Source organism: Ovis aries, chromosome 3, assembly GCF_016772045.2.
Source record: "Ovis aries strain OAR_USU_Benz2616 breed Rambouillet chromosome 3, ARS-UI_Ramb_v3.0, whole genome shotgun sequence".
Classification (NCBI taxonomy): Eukaryota; Metazoa; Chordata; class Mammalia; order Artiodactyla; family Bovidae; genus Ovis; species Ovis aries.
In genome coordinates, this window is record NC_056056.1 from 60,531,209 (window position 1) to 60,558,075 (window position 26,867).

Sequence of the window (26,867 nt, forward strand, 5' to 3'; positions counted from 1 at the left end):
GATGCTTTTGAACTGTGGTGTTGGAGAAGATTCTTGAGAGTCCCTTGGACTGCAAGGAGATGAACCAGTATATTCTAAAGGAAATCAGTCCTGAATATTCATTGGAAGGACTGAGCTGAAGCTGAAACTCCAATATTTTGGCCACCTGATGTGAAGAACTGACTCATTGGAAAAGACCCTGATGCTGGGAAAGACTGAAGGCAGCAGGAGAGGGGAGAACAGAGGACGAGATGGTTGGACGGCATCCCCGACACCATGGACATGAGTTTGAGTAAGCTCCGGGAGTTGATGATGGATAGGAAAGCCTTTTGTGCTGCAGTTCATGGGGTCGCAAAGAGTCGGACACCACTGAGGGACTGAACTGAACATGGCTAATGATGGATAATATTTTTTACATGCTTGTTGACCATTTGTATGTCTTATCTGGAGAAGATAAGATGTCTTACTGAAATCCTTTTTCCATTTAAAAACGTGTGTGTTTGCAGGGGCTTGCAGCACACCCTGGCCCAAGCCAGGTCTGCCAGGTGGTTGGTCCTCTTGGTGGCATTGGTCTCAGTGAGTCCAGCCTGGCGTGGTCTCTATACAGGGGGAGTTCTGTACCTGGGCATCGTTAGTGGCGTTACAGGTGCGCTGGTTCCTCCCTGTCGCTTGCAGGGGAGGGCACTCCAAGCCCTAAGTGCTCCAGCCTCCCGCAGTGCAGTTTGGGGTGTGTATGTTGCGGGGGGAGGGGAGGAAATCTGTGGCCCCACGTGGACGCAGTCTTGGCGGTGTGGGATTTTCTCGGCATTGGCTGTGTTTCACCTGGGCGCACCAGCGAGGCCCGCGCACCTCTCCCTGAAGTAGGCGTGTCGGGGTGGAGCGGAAGAGGCGCGAGTCAGGGGCGGAGGGCACCTGGCACGTGCTTGCATGTCTCCCCTCTGCTCTTGCCATTCGTCCCAGGCGAGCTGGCAGGGATCTTGGGAGCCAATGTATGGTGGCTGCGAGCGCCCACTTCGTGGGATCCTGGCTCCTGATTGGCATCCGTGCGCAGAGCGGAGGGGTGCGGACTACAGGTAGGAGACTGGCACTCGGTGGCGGAGAGTGGAGCAGGGAGCCACGTATTATACCCTCCCTGTTGGCACAGTCTCGGAGCCCCTAACCTGATGGTCGCAGAAAGGGCTTGCTTTTGGGGTAAAGGCTTTGAGGACATTTCCAAGCCTACCCACTCGCATAAAGCTCCGTCCTCCGTGGTTTTCCCAAGCAGCCTAGTGCCCCCAGCGAGGTTCTCTGCAGACCCTGAGAGGGGGCGTTGCTCTGAGAGAGTCGCCCTTGGCCTACGGGAAGTCCAAGGGTTTATCCTACATGGTGATTTCACCTGCTGGGACCCCGCAACTCCCAATCTGGCCGGCTGCCTCCTCCCAACCTTCCTACACTTTTGCAGCCCAGCAGGCCCTTGGCCACCTGCTGGGATGGGAAAGGGAAGGGTCTCCGAATTGCACCCTAGAAACTTGCTAAGGTGCATGGATTTAAAAACCTGGTAGCCACCCAGGCAGAAGAGAAGGGAGGAGGGCACCTTGGTGCCCTTTCATGGTGCAATCAATGGCTGTCCCACCGAGAGGGGCCTTTCCATGGTGACCCTGTGCAATGAGTTGGGTGTCTTGTAACTGAATAATTAGAATATTAAAAAAATTTAAATTATATGGTCCTTTAACTTAAAAACAAAACTCCTAGAACCTCTAAGTTTTTTGTAAATTGAGGTCTAAAAGTTGAAGGCCTATTTTCCTTCCACTCTGGCATTCTGTGAAGACATGTGCATTTTTTGAGAAAACAGTGAGGGAAGGAAGCAGAAAACCCAGTGGTGCCCCTGTAGTTTGTCAGAGGCCATGGGAGGCCACTTGTAAATGCTGCTGGCTGTTGGGAAGCAGTCTCTTCCTGTGGCTGATGGGTGCAAAGCTCTGCAGGGTTGCCCTTTGCATGGATACTCTTTGTGGAAATCCTGCTCAGAGCCATCTCTTGATGTATTAAAATTCCCAAGACTAGGTCCTCAGGCAAATACAGGGTCAGGGGTTCCTTCCTTCATTGTATCTGTCTGCTTGACTGAAAGCCATCAATGACATATTTTTCTTTAAATCTTATTTCTTTAAATCTGATCTATCATCCAGGCCTTAGAGTAGGCCTGAGTGATATTTCCTACCCCCCTCAATAGGCTTGGGTTCCAGGAATGAATTATAGTCGGATGGCCATATTTTCACAAGTGAGGAAACTGAGACCCAGAGAGGGTGGAGGACTGGCATATGGAGAATGGCATATCCATCCAGGAGCCCTGGCTTCTGGGTTTTTAATGAGCTTCGTACACAGCATGGTGGGCTACAGTCCATAGTGTTGCAAAGAGTCAGAAATGACTGAAGCGACTTAGCACAGCACACACAGAGGAACTTTGAACTCTAGACTCATGTGATTGTTTTGGCTCTTTGGAGTCCCTTGTAATTCCACATGTCTGTTAGGGTCAACTTATGTGTTTTCTCCTAAAGGCCTTTTGTAATTCATATTGAATTTTTTAAAAATGAAGCAAATCTCTCCCATCATCTCCAAGGCTGTTGGAGGTCTGTTGAGGACCCCATGCAAGGGAAGTTCTATCTCTTGGGACACCCCTGATCCAGCATTTCCCTAAGCCAGCAACCTGGGACAGCTGAGTACACTTGAAGTTCGTTCTTTGACTTTGGGGGTTTTTGTGGAAGACAATTTTTTGACAGACAGGGGTGGGGGAAGGCTTTGGGATGATTCAAGTGAAGCACATTTATTGTGCACTCTATTTCTGTTTCTATGGTCATCCCTGCTGGCTCGGTTGGTAGAGAGTCTGCCTGCAATGTGGGAGACCTGGGTTCAATCCCTGGGTCAGGAAGATCTCCTGGGGAAGGAAATGACATGCCATGCCATTCATATTGAATCTTTTTCCACAGTGATGGAAAGACTTAAGATGGCAATACTATGGAATGCATCTTCAGTCTGAAATGAATTGTCCAGGGAGACAAGTGCTGTCAAAACCAGAGACTTTATTGGGAAGGGGTGCTGGGGCGGAGGGCAGGAGGGTGAGGGAAACTGGGAGCACTGCTCTGCCACGTGGCTCACAGTCTCAGGTTTTATGCTCATTGGGTTACTTTCTGGTTTGTCTCTGGCTAGTCATTCTGAATTGGAATCCTTCCTGGAGGCACATGCATCACTCAGTTGAGATGGATTCCAGCAAGGGGGATCCTGGGAGGTTGGTAGGACCTATGGACTGGAGTCTCCTGTCTCCTTTTGACCTTTCCTGAATTCTGGTTGGTGGTAGCTTGTTAGTTCCTTGTTCCTTGTCAGGATCTTCTGTTGTAAGATGACTCCTGCAAGTGGTTTCTCTGGTGTCTGGCAAGGGCAGGTTGTCAGTGGTTCCCTCGACAGTTTGTCTTTTGGTTTTCTTGAATAAGGTCCTTCACAGAGTAAAGGTATAAATTTTAAAATGTCAATATTTTAATTAATTTATATTAAACATTTGGTAAGTTGTCTTTTTTGTTGTTAGGACTCATCACCAGACTGAAGGTCATGTAGACCTTTTGTTGTTTTCTAAAATTTTTATCGTTTTTTAATTGATTTGGGGTGTCAATTGCAAAATTTCTGTTTATGTTAGATTCATTCCATTTTTTAAAGTTATTTATTTTTAATTGATTAATGATTGCTTTACAATATTGGTTTGGTGTGTCATACATCAACATGAATTAACCCTAGGTGTACATATGTCCCCTCCTTCTTGAATCTCCCTCCCACCTCCCGCCCAGTCCCACCTCTCTAGGTTATTACAGAGCCCCAGTTTGAATTCCCTGAGTCATACAGCAGATTCGCATTGGCTATCTATTTACATATGTTGGAGCATATGCATTCATGCTGCTCTCTCCATTCATCTCATCCTCTCCCTCTTGTCCCCCACCCTTGTCTGTAAGTCCGTTCTCTATGTATGCATCTCTCTTGCTGCTTTGTGAACAGATTTGTTGGTGTCATTTTCTACATTCCATATATATGCTTTCATATATGATATTTCTTTTTTTTCTTTCTGACTTCCTTCACTGTTTAATAGGCTCTAGGTCCATCTACTTCATTAGAACTGACTCAAATGTGTTCCTTTTTATGGCTGCATTCCATATAGTTTTTAATTGTTCCTTAGCCATGTTTTGAGAAGGGTCATGGAGATATTTGGCTCCATTTCAGTTTGGGTTTGCAGTCTTAGTGTACACAGCAGAGCTGCCTTCTGGATGAGACTTCTGGGGTTTGTGAGTGCGGTGCTGCCAGCTCTTCTCTGGTGGCCCACAGTTCAGTTCAGTTCAGTCGCTCAGTTGTGTCCGACTCTTTTCAACCCCGTGATTCACAGCACGCCAGGCCTCCCTGTCCATCACCAACTCCCAGAGTTCACTCAGACTCATGTCCATCGAGTCAGTGATGCCATCCAGCCATCTCATCCTCTGTCGTCCCCTTCTCCTCCTGCCCCCAATCGCTCCCAGCATCAGAGTCTTTATATCTTTCCTTTTCTCCTTTGCTTTTCACTTCTCCTCTTTTCACAGCTATTTGTAAGGCCTCCTCAGACAGCCATTTTGCTTTTTTTGCATTTCTTTTCCATGGGGATGGTCTTGATCCCTGTCTCCTGTACAATGTCACAAACCTCCATCCATAGTTCATCGGGCACTCTATCTATCAGACCTAGTCCCTTAAATCTATTTCTCACTTCCACTGTATAATCATAAAGAATTTGATTTAGGTCATACCTGAATGGTCTAGTGGTTTTCCCTACTTTCTTCAATTTGAGTCTGAATTTGGTAATAAGGAGTTCATGACCTGAGACACAGTCAGCTCCTGGTCTTGTTTTTGTTGACTGTATAGAGCTTCTCCATCTTTGGCTGCAAAGAATACAATCAATCTGATTTCGGTGTTGACTATCTGGTGATGTCCATGTGTAGAGTCTTCTCTTGTGTTGTTGGAAGAGGGTGTTTGCTATGACCAGTGCATTTTCTTGGCAAAACTCTATTAGTCTTTGCCCTGCTTCATTCCGCATTCCAAGGCCAAATTTGCCTGTTACTCCAGGTGTTTCTTGACTTCCTACTTTTGCATTCCAGTCCCCTATAATGAAAAGGACATCTTTTTTGGTGTTAGTTCTAAAAGGATTTGTAGGTCTTCATAGAACTGTTCAACTTCAGCTTCTTCAGCATTACTGGTTGGGGCATAGACTTGGATTACTGTGATACTGAATGGTTTTCCTTGAAAACGAACAGAAATCATTCTGTCATTTTTTGAGATTGCATCCAAGTACTGCATTTCGGACTCTTTTTTTGACCATGATGGCTACTCCATTTCTTCTGAGGGATTCCTGCCCACAATAGTAGATATAATGGTCATCTGAGTTAAATTCACCCATTCCAGTCCATTTTAGTTCACTGATTCCTAGAATGTTGACGTTCACCCTTGCCATCTCTTGTTTGACCACTTCCAATTTGCCTTGATTCATGGACCTGACATTCCAGGTTCCTATGCAATATTGCTCTTTACAACATTGGACCTTACTTCTATCACCAGTCACATCCACAACTGGGTATTGTTTTTGCTTTGGCTCCATCCCTTCATTCTTTCTGGAGTTATTTCTCCACTGATCTCCAGTAGCATATTGGGCACCTACTGACCTGGGGAGTTCCTCTTTCAGTATCCTATCATTTTGCCTTTTCATACTGTTCATGGGGTTCTCAAGGCAAGAATACTGAAGTGGTTTGCCATTCCCTTCTCCAGTGGACCACATTCTGTCAGGCCTCTCCACCATGACCTGCCCATCTTGGATGGCCCCACAGGCATGGCTTAGTTTCATTGAGTTAGACAAGGCTGTGGTCCTAGTATAGGGGGTGCCAGACTCACCTCTGACCCGCAGGGTTTTGCCTTCAGACTTGGCTCCCTACACAGCTGGCAGGAGCTTTGTCTTCTTAGGACGGTCAAGGCTTAGGCTTCTGGATAATGGGGCTGCGTCCATGCTGATAGGAGTGGGGTTGCCTCAGTACCCAGCAGCAAGGAGGCACTGCAAGAGGGAAAAATGAGCATGTTTCTTGTGTCCAGCTGAGTGCTGATGGGAGGTTCATCTCAGAGGACTCAGGAGGGAAAGAGCTCCATGTGGAAAATGGTGGGTTTTTAGTTAGATTTCTGTATGCTATTGAGCGGGTAAGAGGCAGAAAGGCCAGGGGTCTCCAAACGGAGGAAATAGGCTGCAAGTGTCAGACTTTTTTTTATCTTTCTCGTAAGCAGCAGGAGGAAACAAATTACAAGTGTCAGATTTTTTTTTCCTTCTCTATACAAAATTAAAATTTAATTTTGATTTTAGAATTAAAGAATTAATTTTAAGAGAAAATGTAATTTTCTCTTAAAATTCTGTGTGGCCATGACGACACCTGGTTCCACCTGAACTTACCTTTTCTCAAACCCTGAGCTAACCAATGCGTTTTTCTTATGGGAATGTTTTTATGAAGCTGTGTTAATGAAACTATGTATTTGCTTTGGAATTTGCCTTTCTTCAAAACGGTTTCACCTAAGACTAACTTTTTTCTTTTCTCAAACCTTGGGCTGATAATAGCTCAACAAGCCAGTGTTCATATCAATTGTTTTATGGCTGGGGATGATACACCTCATGCCATCCTATCTCAGAAAAGCTTACTGTGGGAGAGGGGCCTGGTGAGACTCCCTCAGCCTTGAGGTGTCTCTCTCATCAGATTAATAGCCTTCTAAATGATATAAAACAGATTGGTAAAACTAGCAAGGGGGGCACTCTTTCTGCCCTCTTCTGATGTCTATGTCAGAAGCTTTTATACTGTAAGAAAACTTTATTACACAAAAGCTCTGAGTGATCAAGCCTTGTCACTGGCCCTGGATTGAATTCCTCTCCTCTGGAGGCCAAGAATCCTGCCTTCTTTCACGGCTCAGCAACAACTTTTCAGTATAAGAGATGACCAGTGATGTTCTTGGCCAGTTTTCCTGTCACTGTTTCTTGAGAGGACTGTCCTTTCCTTTTTGCATGTTCTTGGCTTGATTTTCATGAACTAACTGGCTACATACATGTGGGTTTATTCCCGGGCTTCCTACTCTTTTCCTGTATCTGTGTGTCTGTGTTTGTGCCAGTTCTTCCCTGTTGTGGTTACTAAGCTCTGTGATGTAGTTCAAAGTCAGAGAGGAAGATCCCTCCAGGTGTGTTCTTCTTTCTTCTTTTTTGGCTGTTCAAGGTCCTTAGTTGTTGCAGGCTAATATTAGGAATATTTCTATTTCTATGAAAAATGCCATTGGATATTACGTTGTGATTGAAGTCAGTGCATTTGCTGATGGCTTTGGTTGGAATGGACATTTTAACTACTCATTGTTCCAGTGCTTGAGCATGGAATATGCTTCTGTTTATTTGTGTTTTCTTTATCACTGCTTTCTAGTTTTCTGACTACTGGTCTTTTATGTCCTCGGTTAAGTTTGTTGCTAGATATTTTATTCTTTTTGATGCAATTATAAATGTGCTTTTCTTCATTTCTGTTTCTGGTTGTTATTACTGTATGGAAACACCACTGATTTTTTATATTGATTTCAAATTATTCAACTTTACTGAATGTATTCTAAAAACTTTTTGTGAAGTTATGTGTAAAAGTTTATTTGTAAAATCTGTTTCTCCGGCAGTAGGTCATCCAGAGGACCCAAGACATGGTGGCTACTAATAGACTCTTCCCACAGTGCTTCTTCATAAATGTGGACTCCTACATGGACTACAGTCCATGAGGTCGCAAAGAGTCGGACACGACTGAAGCGACTTAGCACGCATGCACGCACAGCATCACAACTTCCCTTGAACTTGATCTGGCTAAGTCTTGGCCTCTATAAGAAAGTTTCATGCTTGTCTTTTCTGATTTTCTTCTGTGTATTGACATGGTTGTTTTGATAAATAATTTACTTTCCAGTAATTTAAAATGTTCAGAAAACTCCTTATAATGGTAAAAAGTACTCACATTTACCACATCACCTAAAATACTCCATGTGTTTTATCCAAAATGGGCGCATTCTCCTGCAGAACCAGCACATAACCACCAAAATCAGGAAATCCACATTATAATGTAATTCACAGGCCCACTTCCACTTTCAGCAATTGTCCAAGTGTATGGATAAATCTTTTTTCTCATCCTCACCTAGTGTTTCCGCAGTGTTCTTGTCTGGAAAATCCCATGGATGGAGGAACCTGGTAGGCTATAGTCCATGGGGTTGCAAAGAGCAGGACATGACTGAGCAACTTCACTTTCACTTACATCTAAGTTTTTGTTTGGAGTGTTACTGAGGTTTTCAGTCATTTGGACAACCTTGTGAATTTAAATCAGACAAGGTGAATATGCGATCTGGGTGGCATTTTCTGTATGGATTTTTTTTCACTAAAGCTGTTTGTAGTGTTTATTCATGTTGTAAAATGTATCAATACTACATTCTTTTTTCCCCATTGTAATTAAAAATAGATACTATGCCATTTACCATTTAAATCATTGTAAGCATACAATGTTGTATCCTTCACTTTTGCAAACAAGTTTAGTAACAGGTGTACCTTGTATGTGCTGTGGAGAAACCCAGAAAATTGTGTCAGTGCTTGAAATGGCCCAGGATATCACCTTAGATACCATCTTAATCTAAAAACAAAACAAGGACTTCCCTGGTGGTCCAGTGGCTATATCTGCTCCTCCCCCTGCCCCCGAAGAAGGGGACCCAGGTTCAATCCCTGGTCAGGGAACTAGATCTCACTTGCCACAACTAAGAATTTGCATGCTGCAGCTAAATATCTGGCTTGCCTCAAGGAAGGTCAACCTGGCACAGCCACATAAACAAACAAATAAATATTAAAAATATAGAAACAAGAAAGGAAGGGTATGGTTGTTGTGCAGATTTATGTCAGCCTTTCCTATCGATAGAGTCGCACAAGACTGTCTTCCTTCTATCTGGTATACAGAAAGACTTCCTTTGAAATGAGATTTCTCTTGTAAATGTGACTCACAGAAGAGCCAGTTTGACTCGAGTTTCAGAGATGATCATACATCCTCTTAAAAAAAATTAGGTCCAAATAATTCTCATGCTGAAGAGGTGTATTTTGGGGTAGCATTTGCTTCCCCTCAGTTTGGATGTATCCCACTGACTCAATGGAGATGAGTTTGAGTAAACTCCAGGAGTTGGTGATGGACAGGGAAGCCTGGCGTGCTGTGGTCCATGGGGTTGCGAAGAGTCGGACATGACTGAGTGACTGAACTGAACTGAACAGTTTCCTTACGCAGTCATCTATTGAAGACATCCTGATATTTGAAAGTTTGTGGCTATTACAAGTAGAGCTGCTGTGTATGATTGCATGACAGTTTTTGTTTTGACACTTTTGCAAAGCCATTTTCTAAGTACTAGATGTGCAATATTGATCCTCAGGTGAGCCTTGTTCAGCTTTGGAAAAAAACAGCTAAATTGCTCCGTGGCACATGTGATCTTCCCGGATAAGGGATCGAACTTGAGTCTCTTGCACTGTCAGGCGCATTCTTTATCACTGAGCCACCACGGAAGCCCTCGGGTTTTTTTTGTTGTTGTTGTTTTAAGTTTACTGGTTCTAATAGGTGTGCACTGCTACTTCACTGTAGTTTTAATTTCTAATTTCCTAATGATATATGATTTTTGAGTATTTTTGATATGTTTATTTACTGTCTGTATGTTTTCTTCAGCCAGGTGTTCAGATTTATACATCTTTAATGAGGTTGTTTGTTCCAGATTTTTTGGTATTATCTGAGTACAACCCTTTATCAGATATATATTTTGTAAATGTATTTCTCTGTGGCTTGTGTTTAGGTTTTCTGAATAAGGTCTTTTACAGAGTTTAAATTTTTAATTTTTTAAAGGTCATGTTATAAATTTTATATCCTTTTTGGGATAGACTTTAGTTTTTTTGTTGTTGTTGTTAAAATTCATAAGCAAAACTGAGGTACTATAGATACAGCTTTGCATTTTGTCTGTTGAGAAGTTTGAGTGAATTTGGTGTAAGTTGTAAAATTTCTCTCTACTTTCATTTGATTGCATATGGTTTCCAATTATTTATATAATGATTTTTGGAGATGTCATGGGAAGCCAGTTTCCCCAAGTGAAGCTGCGTCCATGAAACATCAACTCTTTCCAACCGCTGGGAACCGCTTTCTGCTTTTTCTGTCTTTGAATTTGACTTGCTTTGAGATGATTCCACTATCTCATACTAGCAGCATCACAGAATGTTTGTCCTTTTTCCGGTCTGGTTTGTTTCACTTAACTGTGTGTATACCGCAGTTGTTTATGGAACTGTCTGTCCATGGACACTTGGGTTCCTTCCATTTGTTGGCCAGTGTGAATAACGCTGTTGTGAATATGAGTGTAGAAATATGTTTATTTTTTTCAGCCCATTTTTCAAATCTTTTAGGTACATAACCAGAATTTGAATTGACATATTGTATGTTAATTCTGTTTGTTAGTTTTTGAGGAATTTCTGTAATGTCTTGCACAGTGGCTGTGCCATTTCACTGTATTTTTTGTATGGCAGAATATTGTTGAAGCTTTTGCATGTACCCTGTTTTACATCTTCACTCATCCACTGATGAACAGTTGAATGAGTTCTACCTTTGGGCTATTGTGAATAATGTTGCTATGAATGTTTGTGTACCAGCTGTTGTTTGGACAGCTGTTTTCAGTTCACTGATGTGTATATCCAAGAGTGGAGTTGGTGAGGTAAACAGTGAGTATACGTTTATCTTTCTGAGGAAATGCCAAACTATTGTACCTATAGTCTGTACTATTTTCCATATCCACAAACAAAGTGTAAGGTTTCTGATTTTCTGCATTGCTGTTAATATTTTGATATTGATTATAATCATTTAGTGAATGATTATAATCATTTAGTGAATGCGAACAAATATTGCATTGTGATTTTAATCTGTATTTCCATCATTACAGAAAGGAAATATACCTAAGACAATTTTTAACTCAAACCTCAGCATCGTGCTTAGTAGCCATAGCTATTATATTACCAAAACTACTAACAATTACCCTATATATTAAAAAAAAATTAACCCCAAAATCACTCATCAAAATTCATTAGGATAAGACAACCAATTCTACCAAGTTAATAAATCCAAGCCCACTATAAATTTAGGAAGATTTTGAAAAACACCTTATAAAACTAACAACAGAATTCAGTGAATGTCATCAGTATTCTTACATGGAATGGAGCCATGGCAATGAAATGAAAAGTCATCACTGTGTTTTGACTGTAAGAACAGTAATGACCAACATTTGAAAATTCAAGGTGTTAATCATAATTGTTAACAGTGCATTTATTGATCTACCATCTCCATCAAATATCATAATGAAATTCCCATTGTTTACTTCGTATTTGTTTACTTTTGTAAATGAAATCACAACATTTATTTGTAGCAATTCATTATACATGAAGTACAAGTAATATGTATCAATATGTAAATAATCTATGGATTATTCGTTACTTATGTGAAAATGAAGGTTCCATGTTCTTTATTTATTCATGTAGCAAGAAGCCTGCAGTGTGGATTTTACACCTTATTAGAATTATGAACATTAAAATCAGCTTACTGTTTCTTTAATAGCCACAGCATTTATACATTACCTGTTACAATGAGGCTAAATGTCCTTTTGAGGAGAAACAGGTCAAATTTTGTTTTAGCCGTTCCTCCCATTGGCTCTAAGTTAGTCAAAAGAATCAGAGGAGGATTCTGGTCCTCATTTGATTCTTTGCCTTCCATTTTATCCTCCCATTTTTTTTAAAATTGCAGCTTTAGCAGTCGATTACCTACTAATCTTTCATGAAATGAGTCTAGTAATCCAACAGGGATCCCATCCAGTTATAGCAAAATCCCATTTCATCTGAACTACAAAGTTGAGGATCCCTTGGTTGCTTTGTTCTTATTAATAATCTTACTAATTCTAATAGTATTCTCATCTGACCCTCTAGGAGACCCAGAAAATTATACTCTAGCTAACTCCTTCAGCACTCCCCCTTCACATCACACTGAAATAATACTTGTAATTTGCTTGCTATTTCACACTAAATGGATGTATTATCCTTAATCTTCCCAACTGTCATTTTGGCAGTTGTCCCAGTAGTTTGTGTATCAAAACAATAAAGTGTAGCATTCATGCCTCTTAGCCAGTGTTTCTTTGGATTCCCAGTAGTGGACCTATTAATACTGACATGAATTGGAAGAGAGTCCCTTGATTACCGATATATTATCATTGGAGAACTAGCATCTGTTCTATACTTTTTTGTGATTTTTGTTGTTATAGCACTTAAAATAAGCACATTATTAAAAGTAACCTGCTAAAACTTAAGTCTTTGTAAGAAACGGAGAGTAATATATATCTCCTTACGACTCAGGGAAGATGCTCTAGCTCTCCCATCAGCACACAAAGTTGAAATTCAGCTTAAACTATTTCCCAAACAATTTGCTTATGGGACATAAACACTATTGTTAAGTGGTATACAAGCATATGCCCTTCTATACATATATATATATGTATAGTACTACGCTTTATTATATATATGATATGTAAAATCATGAATTATCTGATGTGTATAAGCATGTATATCAGCCAGTTGCTATCACACAACACATTAAACAGTTCAATCCGCTTTAGATTCCAATCAGTATTAATTCTTACAGGGCTCATTGAAGTCATTAATGCAATACAGTAGATATGTGCATTTATCACATATAACATATTAAGTCAAATCATTTGTGGTCAACATGTTAATCATTGCTGATAATCAGAGCTTAATTATGAAGATGTGAAAAAGTATTCGCTTGCCCCAAAATGTGTCTCTTAATTTCTGGCCCATGGTCTGTGTGGATTTCTATAAATGAACTGTATGTGGTATCTGGTCTTTACCTCAGGGAGATCTCACATAAAATCATCTGTTTCCCTTTAAATAAGACCTCATGATGAACTAAAATAAAAAGTCTCTCACTGTTTCCCATCTATTTGCCATGAAGTGATGGGACTGGATGCCATGACCTTAGTTTTCTGAATGTTGAGCTTTAAGCCAACTTTTTCACTCTCCTCTTTCACTTTCATCAAGAGGCTCTTTAGTTCTTCACTTTCTGCCATAGGGTGGTGTCATCTGCATCCCATAAAGGTGGTGTCATCTGGTCCCATCACTTCATGGCAAATATATGGGGAAACAATGAAAACAGTGGCAGACTTTATTTTCTTGGGCTCCAAAATCACTGCAGATGGTGACTGCAGTCATGAAATTAAAAAACACTTGTTCCTTGGAAGAAAAGCTATGACCAACCTAGACAGCATATTAAAAAGCAGAGACATTATTTTGCCAGCAAGTCCATCTAGTCAAAGCTATGGTTTTTCCAGTAATCATGTGTGGAGAGTTGGACCATAAAGAAAGCTAAGTGCCAAAGAACTGATGCTTTTGAACTGTGGTGTTGGAGAAGACTCTTGAGAATCCCTTGGACTGCAAGGAGATCCAACCAGTCCATCCTAAAGGAAATCAGTCCTGAATATTCATTGGAAGGACTGATGCTATGGCTGAAACTCCACTCTACTTTGGCCACCTGATGCAAAGAGCTGACTCATTGGGAAAGACCCTGATGCTGGGAAAGATTGAGGGCAGGAGGAGAAGGGGACGGCAAAGGATGAGATGGTTGGATGACATCACCGACTCAATGGACATGAGTTTGGGTAAACTCCAGGAGTTGGTGATGGACAGGGAGACCTGGCGTGCTGCAGTTTATGGGGTTGCAAAGAGTCGAACACGACTGAGCAACTGAACTGAACTGAACTGAGTCTATGCTCCATGAAGTTCCTGGTTCTTCCCCGGGCCCTGACCAGCACATGGCTGCAGAACCTGCTCACAGTTTTGTTTTGCCAGTTGAAATGTTTAGTGACTGCTGGCGACGGAATGAAACACCAACACTGCAGAGTGGTTTGAATCTTTGTATTTTAACCCTCGCTTCTTACAGCTGCTTTATTTTATATCCCTTGCACAACAACCTACAGGGCATGTGGCCAAGCACTATGATTCAGAGACTATACAGTGCGCAGGCGCAGGGCGAGATAGCCTTTACCTTAACTTATTTACTGCAGCTAAGACTTTGTTTTGGGGAACTTCCTTATCAACTTAGAATCCGTTTTGTCCCTGGGTCTGTTCCTTTTGAGGAATCAGAGAAACATCCTTGTGTGCAAGAAATGTTCTTTTCCCACGGGAACAAACAGAGGATTCTTAGCTGAACATCTCGTTTGCAAGAATGTTCAGCCCTGGTTGAGAGTCTCGTTTGCAAGCACTTCTCAACCTTCCTTATACCTAGTTCCCTACAAGTGAAAAAGCTTTTGTTCTGTTTCCTGATGTGGGTGAAGTGTGGAGCCCAGTGATGATTTCTGCTTCAAGAAAGGTACATCCTAGTTCCCACAGGCAGGTGAGCCCCCTGTCCAATGATGAGAGACCCCAGGTGTGTGACCTGTGCCTCCTGGGAGCGCAGCCCTAAGCTACTTTGAACCTGACCAAGTTCTGTCTACATGGTAGATTCAGAACTCTCCAAGTCCTGTCTACACTGATTATGTTTAGATAAGACCATGTGCTTCTACAATGAGAACATTTACACCTGAACATTTTATACCTGGGTTCTCTGTGCAGTCGGACATGGAGACCTGGGTAGAGACCCAGCCTTGCTTCTGTCCTGAAAAACTCTGTGCCTGCATCTGAATGTCAGTGCTCAGATGTCTGGGGTCTGGAGCTGAGGTGGTTTCTCTGGGTAACCATGCTCTTCTCTGAGTGGGGTTCCATGGCCCTCCCAGGAGTCAGTGCTGAGATGGGCTCTTAGTCTTTCTGCCTGACAAGTTCACCTTCCCTGGGGCTCATTGAGACACCTCAGGTAGGCTACCTGGTTGTTGTTCAGTCTCTACGTTGTGTCCAACTCTTTGTGACCCCATGGACTACAGCATACCAGGCTTCCCTGTCCTCCACTATCTCCTGGTATTTGCTCAAACTCACGTTCATTGAGTCAGTGATGACATCAAACCATCTCATCCTCTGTTGTCCCCTTCTCCTCCTGGCTTCAGTCTTTCCCAGCGTCAGGGTCTTTTCCAATGAATCAGCTTTTCCCATCAGGTGGCCAAAATACTGGAGCTTCAGTTTCAGCATCAGCCCTTCCAATGAATATTCACAATGGATTTCCTTTAGGATTGATTGGTTTGATCTCCTTGCTGTTTAAGGAACTCTCAAGAGTCTTCTCCACCACCATAGCTTGAAAGCATCAGTTCTTCGGTGCTTAGCCTTCTTTATGGTCCAACTCTCACATCCATACATGACTACTGGACAAACCATAGCTTTGACTATGTGGACCTGGCTTGTTTACACATTGGGGGCCCACTGACCACAGCCATGGTGTCCTGACCAAGGGAATATGTGATCCCAGGTGGGGGCTTCTGGGGACTGTGTGAGTCTCACCCCATCTGCGTGGGTCAGAATTATGTACAGAGGGAGACCATACACTCAAAGCTAAGGAAAAGGGAAGAATACATGCAAGCTTCACTTGTGTTTAGGAATTAATGCTGTACAGTATCATTTTATACAGGTCTGTGCCTATTCCCTCTTTAGTCGCCCCCCCCCCGCCCCCCACTGCCATGAGGTTCCTCCTCCCTGGGGCTCCTGGAGACTCTTCAGGTGAGCTACCTGGTAATTATTCTAATTCACCAGCATGAGCTTGGTGAGAAGGGAGCAGGTTTACCTGGGCAATTGATTGCAGGGCACATGGATCAGGCAAAAAGCCAATGGCCAGCAGATGAGGTTGCTGCTGGGATCTCCTTCCAGTCAATCATCCATACTCAGCAGAGACCAGACCTGCCCCTCATCTTCCAGTGCAGCATCTCGTGAGTTTTTGCAGCACCTCAGCAGGACAACAAAAGACCGAGACTGTCAGAACCAAGGTAGTGAGTGTGTTCAACATTATCGTGACAGCTGTAAAAACAGTTAATATCTCATAGAACAGAAAGGAAAGAGGAGGACTTCTCTGGGACAAGTGTGGGGGAAGGAGACTGACCCGACACTTCTATCTCCCAAGCCAGGATGTTATAGGAACTCACTCGTTTCCACCATAGGAGCCCAATCAGCAGAGACCTGGTGTCCTAACCAAGGGTCTTGTCACCCCAGGTGCAGGGTCTGGGGGGAGGGTCACCCTAGAGACTGTGGACATGGGACAACAGGGGCAGGGCCTGGGGAGGGGGGGGTCACTGTAGAGTCTGTGGACATGTGACCCCAGGTTCAGGGTGTGGGAGGGGGTCACCCTGGAGACTGTGGCCGTGTGACCCCAGGTTCAGCATCTGAATATTGTGTGGCTCTCACCCCATCCACATGGGTCCAGATCTTGTACCGGGAGACCCCATATGCACTCTTTACCTCAGTGTGTCTTGTCCCCTCTGAGATTTCCAACGTCTGAATTGAGGGTGTCGCCCTGATTAACCTGTGGTCCTTTTTCTTCTTTTCATGAATTCGAATTCATGGTGTCGAATCCCGGCACCTCTGCGTGAGTTGCTGCTCTGTGCTCTGCTGAGTGAAAGAGCGCCCCCGGTGGTGTCATACCGATATCACGGCGTGTCACGCGTCTAGCTCATGGGGTCACCACTGTCTGGTGTCCTCTAGACTGAGGACCTCTAGATCATGTAATTTAACTTGTAATTTACTGTTAGTTTATATTGGGGTAGAGTTGATTTCCAGTGTTTTGTTTGTTTTAGGTGTACATGAACTTGGTTCAGTTAGACATAGATGTATATTTATTCTTTTTCTGTTTTTTCCTCATATAGGTTATTACAGTTTGTTCAGTAGAGCCCCCAGTTCTATTCAGTAGGTCCTTTTTCATTATCAATTTGATGCATATTAGTATTTATATTTTCATCCAAACTCAATTTATCTGTCCCTTCTAATTTTCCTTCATAATCGTAATTTCATCTTCTTAGGCTGTGAGTCTGTTTCTATTTTGTAAATTAGTTCATTGGTGTGAACGTATAGATTCCACCTGCACGTGATATCTTAGGATATTTGTCTTTTCCTCTCTGAAAAGCATGTACAGTGTGATAATTTCCTGGTCTGTCCAGGCTGCTGCCGGCATCATTATTTTGCTCTGTTTCATGGCTGAGCAGCGTTCCAGTGTATAGAGGAACCGCATAGTCTGCATCGTTCTGTCAGTGGGTGTTTTGGTGGGTTGTGTGGCTGTTGTAATAGCGCTGCCCTGAAAGTCAAGGTGCGCACGTCATTTTGAATGGCGGTTTTCTCTGGGCCTGAGCCGAGGAATGCGCTGCAGGATCATACAATACCTCTGTTTAGTGTTTCAGGGAACCTCCCTGCTGTTTTTCATAGTGGCTTCACCATTTACATTCGCACCAAGACTGGGAGGATTTTCTTCTCTGTACATTCTCTGCAGTAACTATTCTTTGTAGATCTTTTCGATGATGGCCTCTGTGACCAGCGTGAGGTGATAGCTCGTATAGTTTGGCATTGACTTAATAATTACTAATATGGACTATCTTTCCGTGTGCTTTTATTATTACTTTTACATCTTATGAGAACAATTTACCTATCCAATTTGGCTTCTTGAAAGTTGGCCCTGTTTGGAATTTTTTCCCGATGATTTACCCCAGGATATTTCTTGAGGGCAGGTGTCATTTACAGCCCTCTTGGACTTGTGACTATTATGAGCCCTTTAACGTCTGTTTTAAGCTGCATATGTTGATCTGAACCAGCTAATTACTCCCTGTCCCTCCGCCTTTCTTTTTTTTGTAACCATGAGTTTCTTTTCTAAGTCTATGAGGCTGTTTCTCTTTGGTAAAGAAGTTTATTTGTATCCACGTTTAGATTCCACAGGAAGGTATATGCTGTACTCCTCTTTTTCTATCCACTTCACTTAGTGTGATTATCTCTAGTTTCTTCCTGGTAACTGGAAATGGCATTATTTCATCCTTTTTATGTCTGAGTAATAATGCATGGTGTGCCTGTACCCCATTTTCTGTCCTCATTCATCTGTCCTACGCTGAAGTTGCTTCTGTGTCTTGGTTATTGTACCTAGGGCTGCCATGATTGTCGGGTGCAGGTGTCTTTTAAAATTTTGGTTTCCTCTGGATCTGCGCCTAGGTTTGGGATTGCTGGGTTACTGGGTACTTCTATGTTTAGTTTTTTAAGAACCTCCATAGTGTTCTCCCTAGTGGATGTACTGACTGACATTCCCACCAACAGTGTAGGAGGGTTCCCTTTTCTCCACACCCTCTGCAGACTTTATTGTTGTATGGCTTTCGATGTGGTCATTCTGATCAATGTGAGGTGGTACCTCATACATTTGATTTGCCTTTCTCTAAGAGCTAGTGCTGCACTCACTATGCCAGCAAATTTGGAAGACTCAGCAGCGGCCACAGGACTGGAAAAGGTCAGTTTTCATTCCAAGCCCAAAGAAAGGCAATGCCAAAGAATGCTCAAACTACCACACAATTGCACTCATCTCACACGCTAGTAAAATAATGCTCAAAATTCTCCAAGCCAGGCTTCAGCAGTACGTGAACCGTGAACTTCCGGATGTTCAAGCTGGTTTTAGAAAAGGCAGAGGAACGAGAGATCAAATTGCCAACATCTGCTGGATCATGGAAAAAGCAAGAGAGTTCCAGAAAAACGTCTATTTTTGCTTTCTTGACTATGCCAAAGCCTTTGACTGTGTGGATCACAATAAACTGTGGAAAATTCTGAAAGAGATAGGAATACCAGTCCACCTGACCTGCCTCTTGAGAAACCTGTATGCAGGTCAGGAGGCAACAGTTAGAACCGGACATGGAACAACAGACTGGTTCCAAATAGGAAAGGAGTACGTCAGGGTTGTATATTGTCACCCTGCTTATTTAAATTATATACAGAGTACATCATGAGAAACGCTGGGCTGGAAGAAGCACAAGCTGTAATCAAGATTGCCAGGAGAAATCTCAATCACCTCAGATATGCAGATGACACCACCCTTATGGCAGAAAGTGAAGAGGAGCTAAAAGCCTCTTGATGAAAGTGAAAGAGGAGGGTGAAAAAGTTGGCTTAAAGCTCAACATTCAGAAAATGAAGATCATGGCATCCGGTCCCATCACTCCATGGGATATAGATGGAGAAACAGTGGAAACAGTGTCAGACTTTATTTTTGGGGGCTCCAAAATCACTGCAGATGGTGATTGCAGCCATGAAATTAAAAGATGCTTACTCCTTGGAAGAAAAGTTATGATCAACCTAGAGTATATTCAAAAGCAGAGACATTACTTTGCTGACTAAGGTCCGTCTAGTCAAGGCTATGGTTTTTCCTATGGTTGTGTATGGATATGAGAGTTGGACTGTGAAGAAGGCTGAGCGCCGAAGAATTGATGCTTTTGAACTGTGGTGTTGGAGAAGACTCTTGAGAGTCCCTTGGACTGCAAGGAGATCCAACCAGTCCATTCTGAAGGAGATCAGCCCTGGGATTTCTTGGGAAGGAATGATGCTAAAGCTGAAACTGCAGTACTTTGGCCACCTCATGAGAAGGGTTGACTCATTGGAAAAGAGTCTGATGCTGGGAGGGATTGGGGGCAGGAGGAGAAGGGGACGACAGAGCATTAGATGGCTGGATGGCATCACCAACTCGATGGACATGAGTCTGACTGAACTCCGGGAGTTGGTGATGGACAGGGAGGCCTGGTGTGATCCGATTCATGGGGTTGCAAAGAGTCAGACACGACTGAGCAACTGAACTGAACTGAAGAGCTAGTGATGCTGAGCATCGTTTCATGTGCTTTACGGCCATCACTATGACTTCTTCAGAGAAATGTGCATTTACTCTTTGGCCAATTTTTTATTTTTTGTTGTTATTTTTTGATATTGAGCTGTACTAGTGGTTTGTATGTGTTGAAGAGAAATTCCTTATAGGTATCTTGGTTTACAAGAATTTTTTTTCTTTCAGAGGGTTGTCTTTTCCTTTCACTGATGGTTTCCTTTGCTGTGCAGATGCTTTTAATGTTTATTAGGTCCAATTCATTTATTTTTGTTTCATTTTCATGATTTTATGAGGTGGATCAAAAAAGAACTTGCTGCATTTTATGTCAAGGTGTGTGCTCTTTTCCTCAAGAGTTCCATACTATCTGTCCTTTATTTAGATCTTTAATCTATTTGGAGCTTATTTTTGTGTATGGTGTTAGGGAGCATTCTAATTTCATTGCTAAGGAACCTGCCTGGCGTCCTCCACAGTGTCTGCTCCCAATTTCCATTCCCAGCATCAGTGTAGGAGGGTTGCCTTTGCTCCACACCCTCTCCAGCAATTACCGATTGTAGAGTTTCCATCTATGGCTATTCTGACTGGTGTGAGGTGATATCTTCTTGAAGTTTTTATTTGCATTTCTCTCATATTTAGTGATGTTGACATCTTTACATGTGATATTTTAAAACAGTGTAAGTTAAATTACTTATTCAAATTGGATTCTTGACTGCTCTGTTTTTAATATTCTTCTGTTGACCTCCCCTAGGACATTTCTTGAGGGCAGGTGTATTTTACTTGCAGGCAGCAGGCTTAGTGAATATTAAGTGCCTGTGAACAAAGGTTTCAAAGTTGTTGTTATGAGCAATGGCCACAAGGTGGCAGCATGTCTTTATGCCCTTGCCCTGGTTATGGGAGGAACCAGAGCCTTAGGGAAAGTCCTGTTTCTGGATTGTCAATTAGAGTGGAATGTGCTAGAAGAAACACCCGAGGCTTGTATCCCATTCCTTCTTCCTTCTTCATCCCTATGCCCTGGACACATCCCAATTCGTGCAACACCACTCTGTGGAGGGTGCTTTCATCATAGGTGGGGTGACCCTAAGGAAGGAAGTTGGAGGTGGGAACCCGTCACCTGGAGACATGGAGCCCAGGGGGCTTTCCAAAGCTCTTCCAGCCCGGAGGCTCCACATCCTTTGGGTGCAGTAGGTGTAGTTTCCTTGCAGGCGGAGCTGCCTGGATCTGGAGGTCGTGGGCTGGTGCAGAGGGGAACAGGCACGCCGGGTCCACTGGGCAGGGCTCATTGGCTGGCACCTCCTTCCCACCTCCCTCAGTCCCAAGACAGTGCATCCAAGGGACCCAAGCCTGACCAGGCTTCAGGTATGTGGCCGCAGCCCAGGTCACTAGGGCCTGAAGGGAATAGAGTCCGCATTCTCTTTCTGTAATTTGTATTGGTGTAGACGTGACTCACAGTGTTGTAGCGTGTTTGCTTTTTTTTGTTTCAGGTGTACAGCAACACGATTCATTCATGCATAGCCATGTACATGTTCTTTGCTGGGTTCTCTTCCCATCTAGTTTATTATGCAGTGTTGAGTAGGGGTCCTTGTCTTATAGTGGGTTCTTGTTGATTATTTTATAAAGAGTCATGTGTGTGTATGTTCATCTCCACCTTCTCACTTCCTTTGCCCACAACCTGTCCCATTTGGTAACCAGAAGGTGGCTTGCTCTTTTGTGAGGCTATTTGTTTCGTAAAGAAGTTTATTTGTATCCATTTTTAGAATCCACCTCCAAGAGGTATCATATGACACTTGTCTTCCTTTGTCTTCCTTACGTCACTTAGTGTGATTGTCTCTACTTCCTTCCTTGTTGCTGGACATGGCATGATGTCACCCTCTTTATGGCTGAGCGATATTGCTCTGTGTGTGTGCACCCTATCTTGTTTACCCATTCACCTGTCCTTTCCCACTTAGGCTTCATCAATGTCTTGGCTCTTGTACATAGTGCTGCCATGAATATTGGGGTGCACCTGTCTTTTAAAATTATGGATTTCTCTGGATCTGTGTCCAGGAACGGTATTGCTGGATCCTATGGTACTTCTCTGTCTAGTGTTTCATAACTCTTTGTCCTGTTCTCCTTTGTGGATTTACTGACTTTTATTCCCACCAACAGGGAGGAGGGTTCTTTTCCTCCATTCCCCTCCAACATTTATTGTCATAGATTTTCTATGCTGACCATTCTGATGTGTGTGAGGTGATGCCACTTCTGATTCACAGTTCTCTAATGCTTTCAGATGCTGAACATCTTTTCATGTGCTTCCGGGTCATCTCTACGTCTTCTTTGTGGAAAGGTCCATTTAAATCTGTGTTCCTATTTAACTGGGCTGTTTTTTGATATTGAGGTGCATAAGCTGTTTGCATGTTTTGGGGAGAAATTTCTTGAGGGTGTCTTAGTTTGCACATATTAGTTCTGTTATAAGGTTTGTCTTTTTGTTGTGTTTATGGTTTCCTCTGCTATGCCAGTGCTTTTAAGGGGAGTTCAGTTCAGTTAGTTGTTCAGTCATGTCCGACTCTTTGCGACCCCATGAATTGCAGCACGCCAGGCCTCCCTGTCCATCACCAACTCCCGGAGTTCACTCAGACTCACGTCCATTGAGTCAGTGATGCCATCCAGCCATCTCATCCTCTGTTGTCCCCTTCTCCTCCTGCCCCCAATCCCTCCCAGCATCAGACTCTTTTCCAATGAGTCAACTCTTCGCATGACGTGGCCAAAGTACTGCAATTTCAGCTTTAGCATCATTCCTTCCCAAGAAATCCCAGGGCTGATCTCCTTCAGAATGGACTGGTTGGATCTCCTTGCAGTCCAAGGGACTCTCAAGAGCCTTCTCCAACACCACAGTTCAAAAGCATCAATTCTTCAGTGCTCAGCTTTCTTCACAGTCCAATTCTCACATCCATACGTGACTACTGGAAAAACCATAGCCTTGACTAGACGGACCTCGGCAAAGTAATGTCTCTGCTTTTGAATATGCTATCTAGGTTGATCATAACTTTTCTTCCAAGGAGTAAGCGTCTTTTAATTTCATGGCTGCAGTCACCATCTGCAGTGATTTTGGAGTCCAAAAAAATAAAGTCTGACACTGTTTCCACTATTTCCCCATCGATTTCCCATGAAGTGATGGGACCAAATGCCATGATCTTCATTTTCTGAATGTTGAGCTTTAAGCCAACTTTTTCACTCTCCTCTTTCACTTTCATCAAGAGGCTTTTTAGTTCCTCTTCACTTTCTGCCATAAGGGTGGTGTCATCTGCATATCTGAGGTGATTGATATTTCTCCCGGCAATCTTGATTGCAGCTTGTGTTTCTTCCAGACCAGCGTTTCTCATGATGTACTCTGCATATAAGTTAAATAAGCAGGGTGACAATATACAGCCTTGACGTACCCATTTATTTATTTTTGTTTTATTTTTCATGATTCTAAGAGGTGGGTTAAAGAAAAACGTGCTGCATTTTGTGTCAAAGTGTGTTCTGCATTTTCCCCTAAGTGTTTCATATTACTATCTGTCCTTTTATTTAGGTCTTTATTTGGGGTTTACTTTTGTGTATGCTGTTAGGCAGTATTCTAATTTCATTCTCATGACCATTTCTTTAAAAACCTGCACACTGTTCTTCATAGTTCAGTTCAGTTCAGTTGCTCAGTCGTGTCCGACTCTTTGTGACCCCATGAATCACAGCACGCCAGGCCTTCCTGTCCATCAACTCCCAGAGTTCACTCAGACTCACGTCCATCAAGTCGGTGATGCCATCTAGCCATCTCATCCTCTGTCATCCCCTTCTCCTCCTGCCTCCAATCCCTCCCAGCATCAGAGTCTTTTCCAATGAGTCAACTCTTCGCATGGTGGTCAAAGTACTGGAGTTTCAGATTTAGCATCATTCCTTCCAAAGAACACCCAGGGCTGATCTCGTTTAGAATGGACTGGTTGGATCTCCTTGAAGTCCAAGGGACTCTCAAGAGTCTTCTCCAACGCCACAGTTCAAAAGCATCAATTCTTCAGCTTTCTTCACAGTCCAACTCTCATATCCATACATGACACAGTGGCTGCTACTAATCACCTTTTCACTAAAAGTGTGGGAGGGTTCCCTTTTTTCCACACTTTCTCCAGCACTTATTGTTTGTCAACTTTTGGGCAACGGTCATTGTGAACCATGTGAGGAAATACCTCATTGCAGTTTTGATTTGCATGTCTCTAATATTTAGTGGTACTGACATCTTTTCTTGTGATTCTTTTAAAGGGTGTGAGTTAAACTTAGCTCTTGAAATTGGCCACTTGAATGCCTGCCTTGTTTTGAATTTTTTTTTTTTCAGTGACTCCTGGGATATTTCTTGAAGGCAGGTATTTTTTTTTACCACAGCCCCTTGATCCTTGTGCATATTAAATACCCAGCAGCACTCATCAGTGGCCACAGGACTGGAAAAGGCCAGTTTTCATTCCAATCCCAAAGAAGGGCGATGCCAAAGAATGTTCAAACTACTGCACAATTGCCCTCATCTCACACGCTAGCAAAGTAATGCTCACAATTCTCCAAGCCAGGCTTCAACAGTACGTGAACTGTGAACTTCCAGATGCCCAAGCTGGTTTTCGATAAGGCAGAGAAACCAGAGATCAAATTGCCAACATCCACTGTATCATAGAAAAAGCAAGAGAATTTGAGAAAAACATCTACTTCTGCTTTATTGATTACGCCAAAGCCTTTGACTCTGTAGATTACAACAAATTGTGGAAAATTCTTCAAGAGATGGGGATACCAGACCACCTTACCTGCCTTCAGAGAAATCTGTATGCAGAAGAAGAAGCAACAGTTAGAACTGGACATGGAACAACAGACTGGTTCCAAATGGGAAAGGCGTACCTCAAGGCTGTATATTGTCACTCTGCTTATTTAACTTCTATACAGAGTACATCATGTGAAATGCCAGGCTGGATGAAGCACAAACTGGAATCAAGGCTACCAGGAGAAATATCAATAACCTCAGATGTGCAGATGACACCACCCTTGTGGCAGAAAGCTGGCTCCTGTGGTAATTTCCACTTGTGTGTCTCTCCACTCCAGACGTTTCGTTCTCTCATGCGGGATGCAAGAGTGCTACAGAGGTGGGTAGTTCCTGGCCCCAGGGCAGCTAGGCAGTGAGGAAACCTGAGCAGATTAGCCTCTGTAAAGTGGTTTCTCTTGAGGTCAGGTCTGGTGAAGGCCTGGAGCACTGGGAACAGTGACACCCAAATATAAACATGTCAAGAAGTCCATGGAGCATATAAGCAAAGGCAACATTGCTTAGTGCCAATAAAAAGTGCACATTAGGGTTTGACTTGATTTACTGATCAATGACCCTTGAGTTGAGAAGATCCCTTGGAAAATGGAATGGCTACCCAGTCTAGTATTCTTGCTTGGAAAATTCCATGGACAGAGGAGCCTGGTGGGCTATAGTCCATGCGATTGCAAAGAGTCGGACATGATTGAAGTGACTAACACACTTCTGCTTCTTATCCAGTGTAATGGAGCAAGATGTTACCAGTGACATGATGTTTTCAATGACATTTACATGATAATAACTTTTAAATCTTTGAAAATCCTATTTTGTTAGTCCGATTTCATCCTCTCTATACTCAGAAACTGCACATTGTAAGTACAATCTGGGAGGACTTCTGTGCAAGTAATTTAGGGGAGCTTGAGACCATGACTGTGTTGGCAGGGTGTGATGAACTCTGTGGCAGACAGCTGTGTGTGAGTGACTGGTTGTTTCGGAGATGAGATATTCAAGGCCACATAGGAAGACAGTTCAGACATTGTCTTAACCGAGGCCTTCCCAACAGGGCAATTCCTAAATGACAGACTCTGAAGAATAAGTAGTCCATTCCTGGGAACCACACGAACATCTCCTCATCAGATGTTTGTTTACATAGCGAATCATTGCCTGAGATACTGAACCACCCTGAATCCTTGACATGCTGTTTTTGTACAATATAGAAACTCACAAGTGTTGTCTTACATGACTGTACTAGCCACCTAAAATATTTCAGCAGGTTCAAGGCCACTTCTGCTCTCACCTGACTCGTTCTTTTTGGAGAGAGAGAAATCTGTTTTTAAGGTAGGGTTTAAATGGTGCATGAGACCAGAATCTCTTTTTTCCTTTTTTTAAGAAAAGTTTTTATTGGAGTATAATTGCCTTACAGTGTTCTGTTTGTTTCCACTGTACAGCAAAGGGAATCAGCTGTATGTACAACTATATCCCCTCTTTTTTTGGATTTCCTTCTCATTTAGGTCACCAACAGGGATGGAAGGGTGGGATGATTTGGGAGCTTGGGATTGACATATATACCTTGTTGATACTATGAATAAAATAGATAATTAATAAGAACCTACTGTACAGCACAGAATCTTAAAAATTTTTTTTCTTTATTTGTTAATGGCTGTGCTGGGCCTTCATTGCTGTGTGAGCTTTTTTCTAGTTGTGGGGCATGGCGGCTTCTCTTGTCGTGGTTCCTGGACTCCAGAGCACAGGCTCAATAGTTGTGGCACAGGCTTAGTTGCTCTGCAACATGTGGGATCTTCCTGGACCAGGGATTGAACTTGTGTCTCCTGCAGTGACACGTGGATTCTTTACCACTGAGCCACCAGAGAAACCCCCAGAATCTTTTAAGGATATTCTTCTCTTGGCCATTAACACATTCTGGAAATCAGATTGATACATTTTTAAAATAAATGTAAGTTTCTTGTTCTTTGGGTAGGGGAAGTTAATACTGCTTCAAATATTTTCTAAAGTTTGGTTTTAAATTTCACAGTTGTGTATCCCAGGAGGTAGGCATGACAGTAAGGGTCAATCACACTTAAATTCATGTTTAATCATAACATGCATACATTGTGAAAATGTGCATAAATTATTAATTACAGCTCATTAAATTTTACAAATGGCAACACACACCAGTATTCCTGCCTGGAGAATCCCATAGAATGATGAGCCTAGAGGGCTGCAGTCCTGGGGTTGCAAAGAGT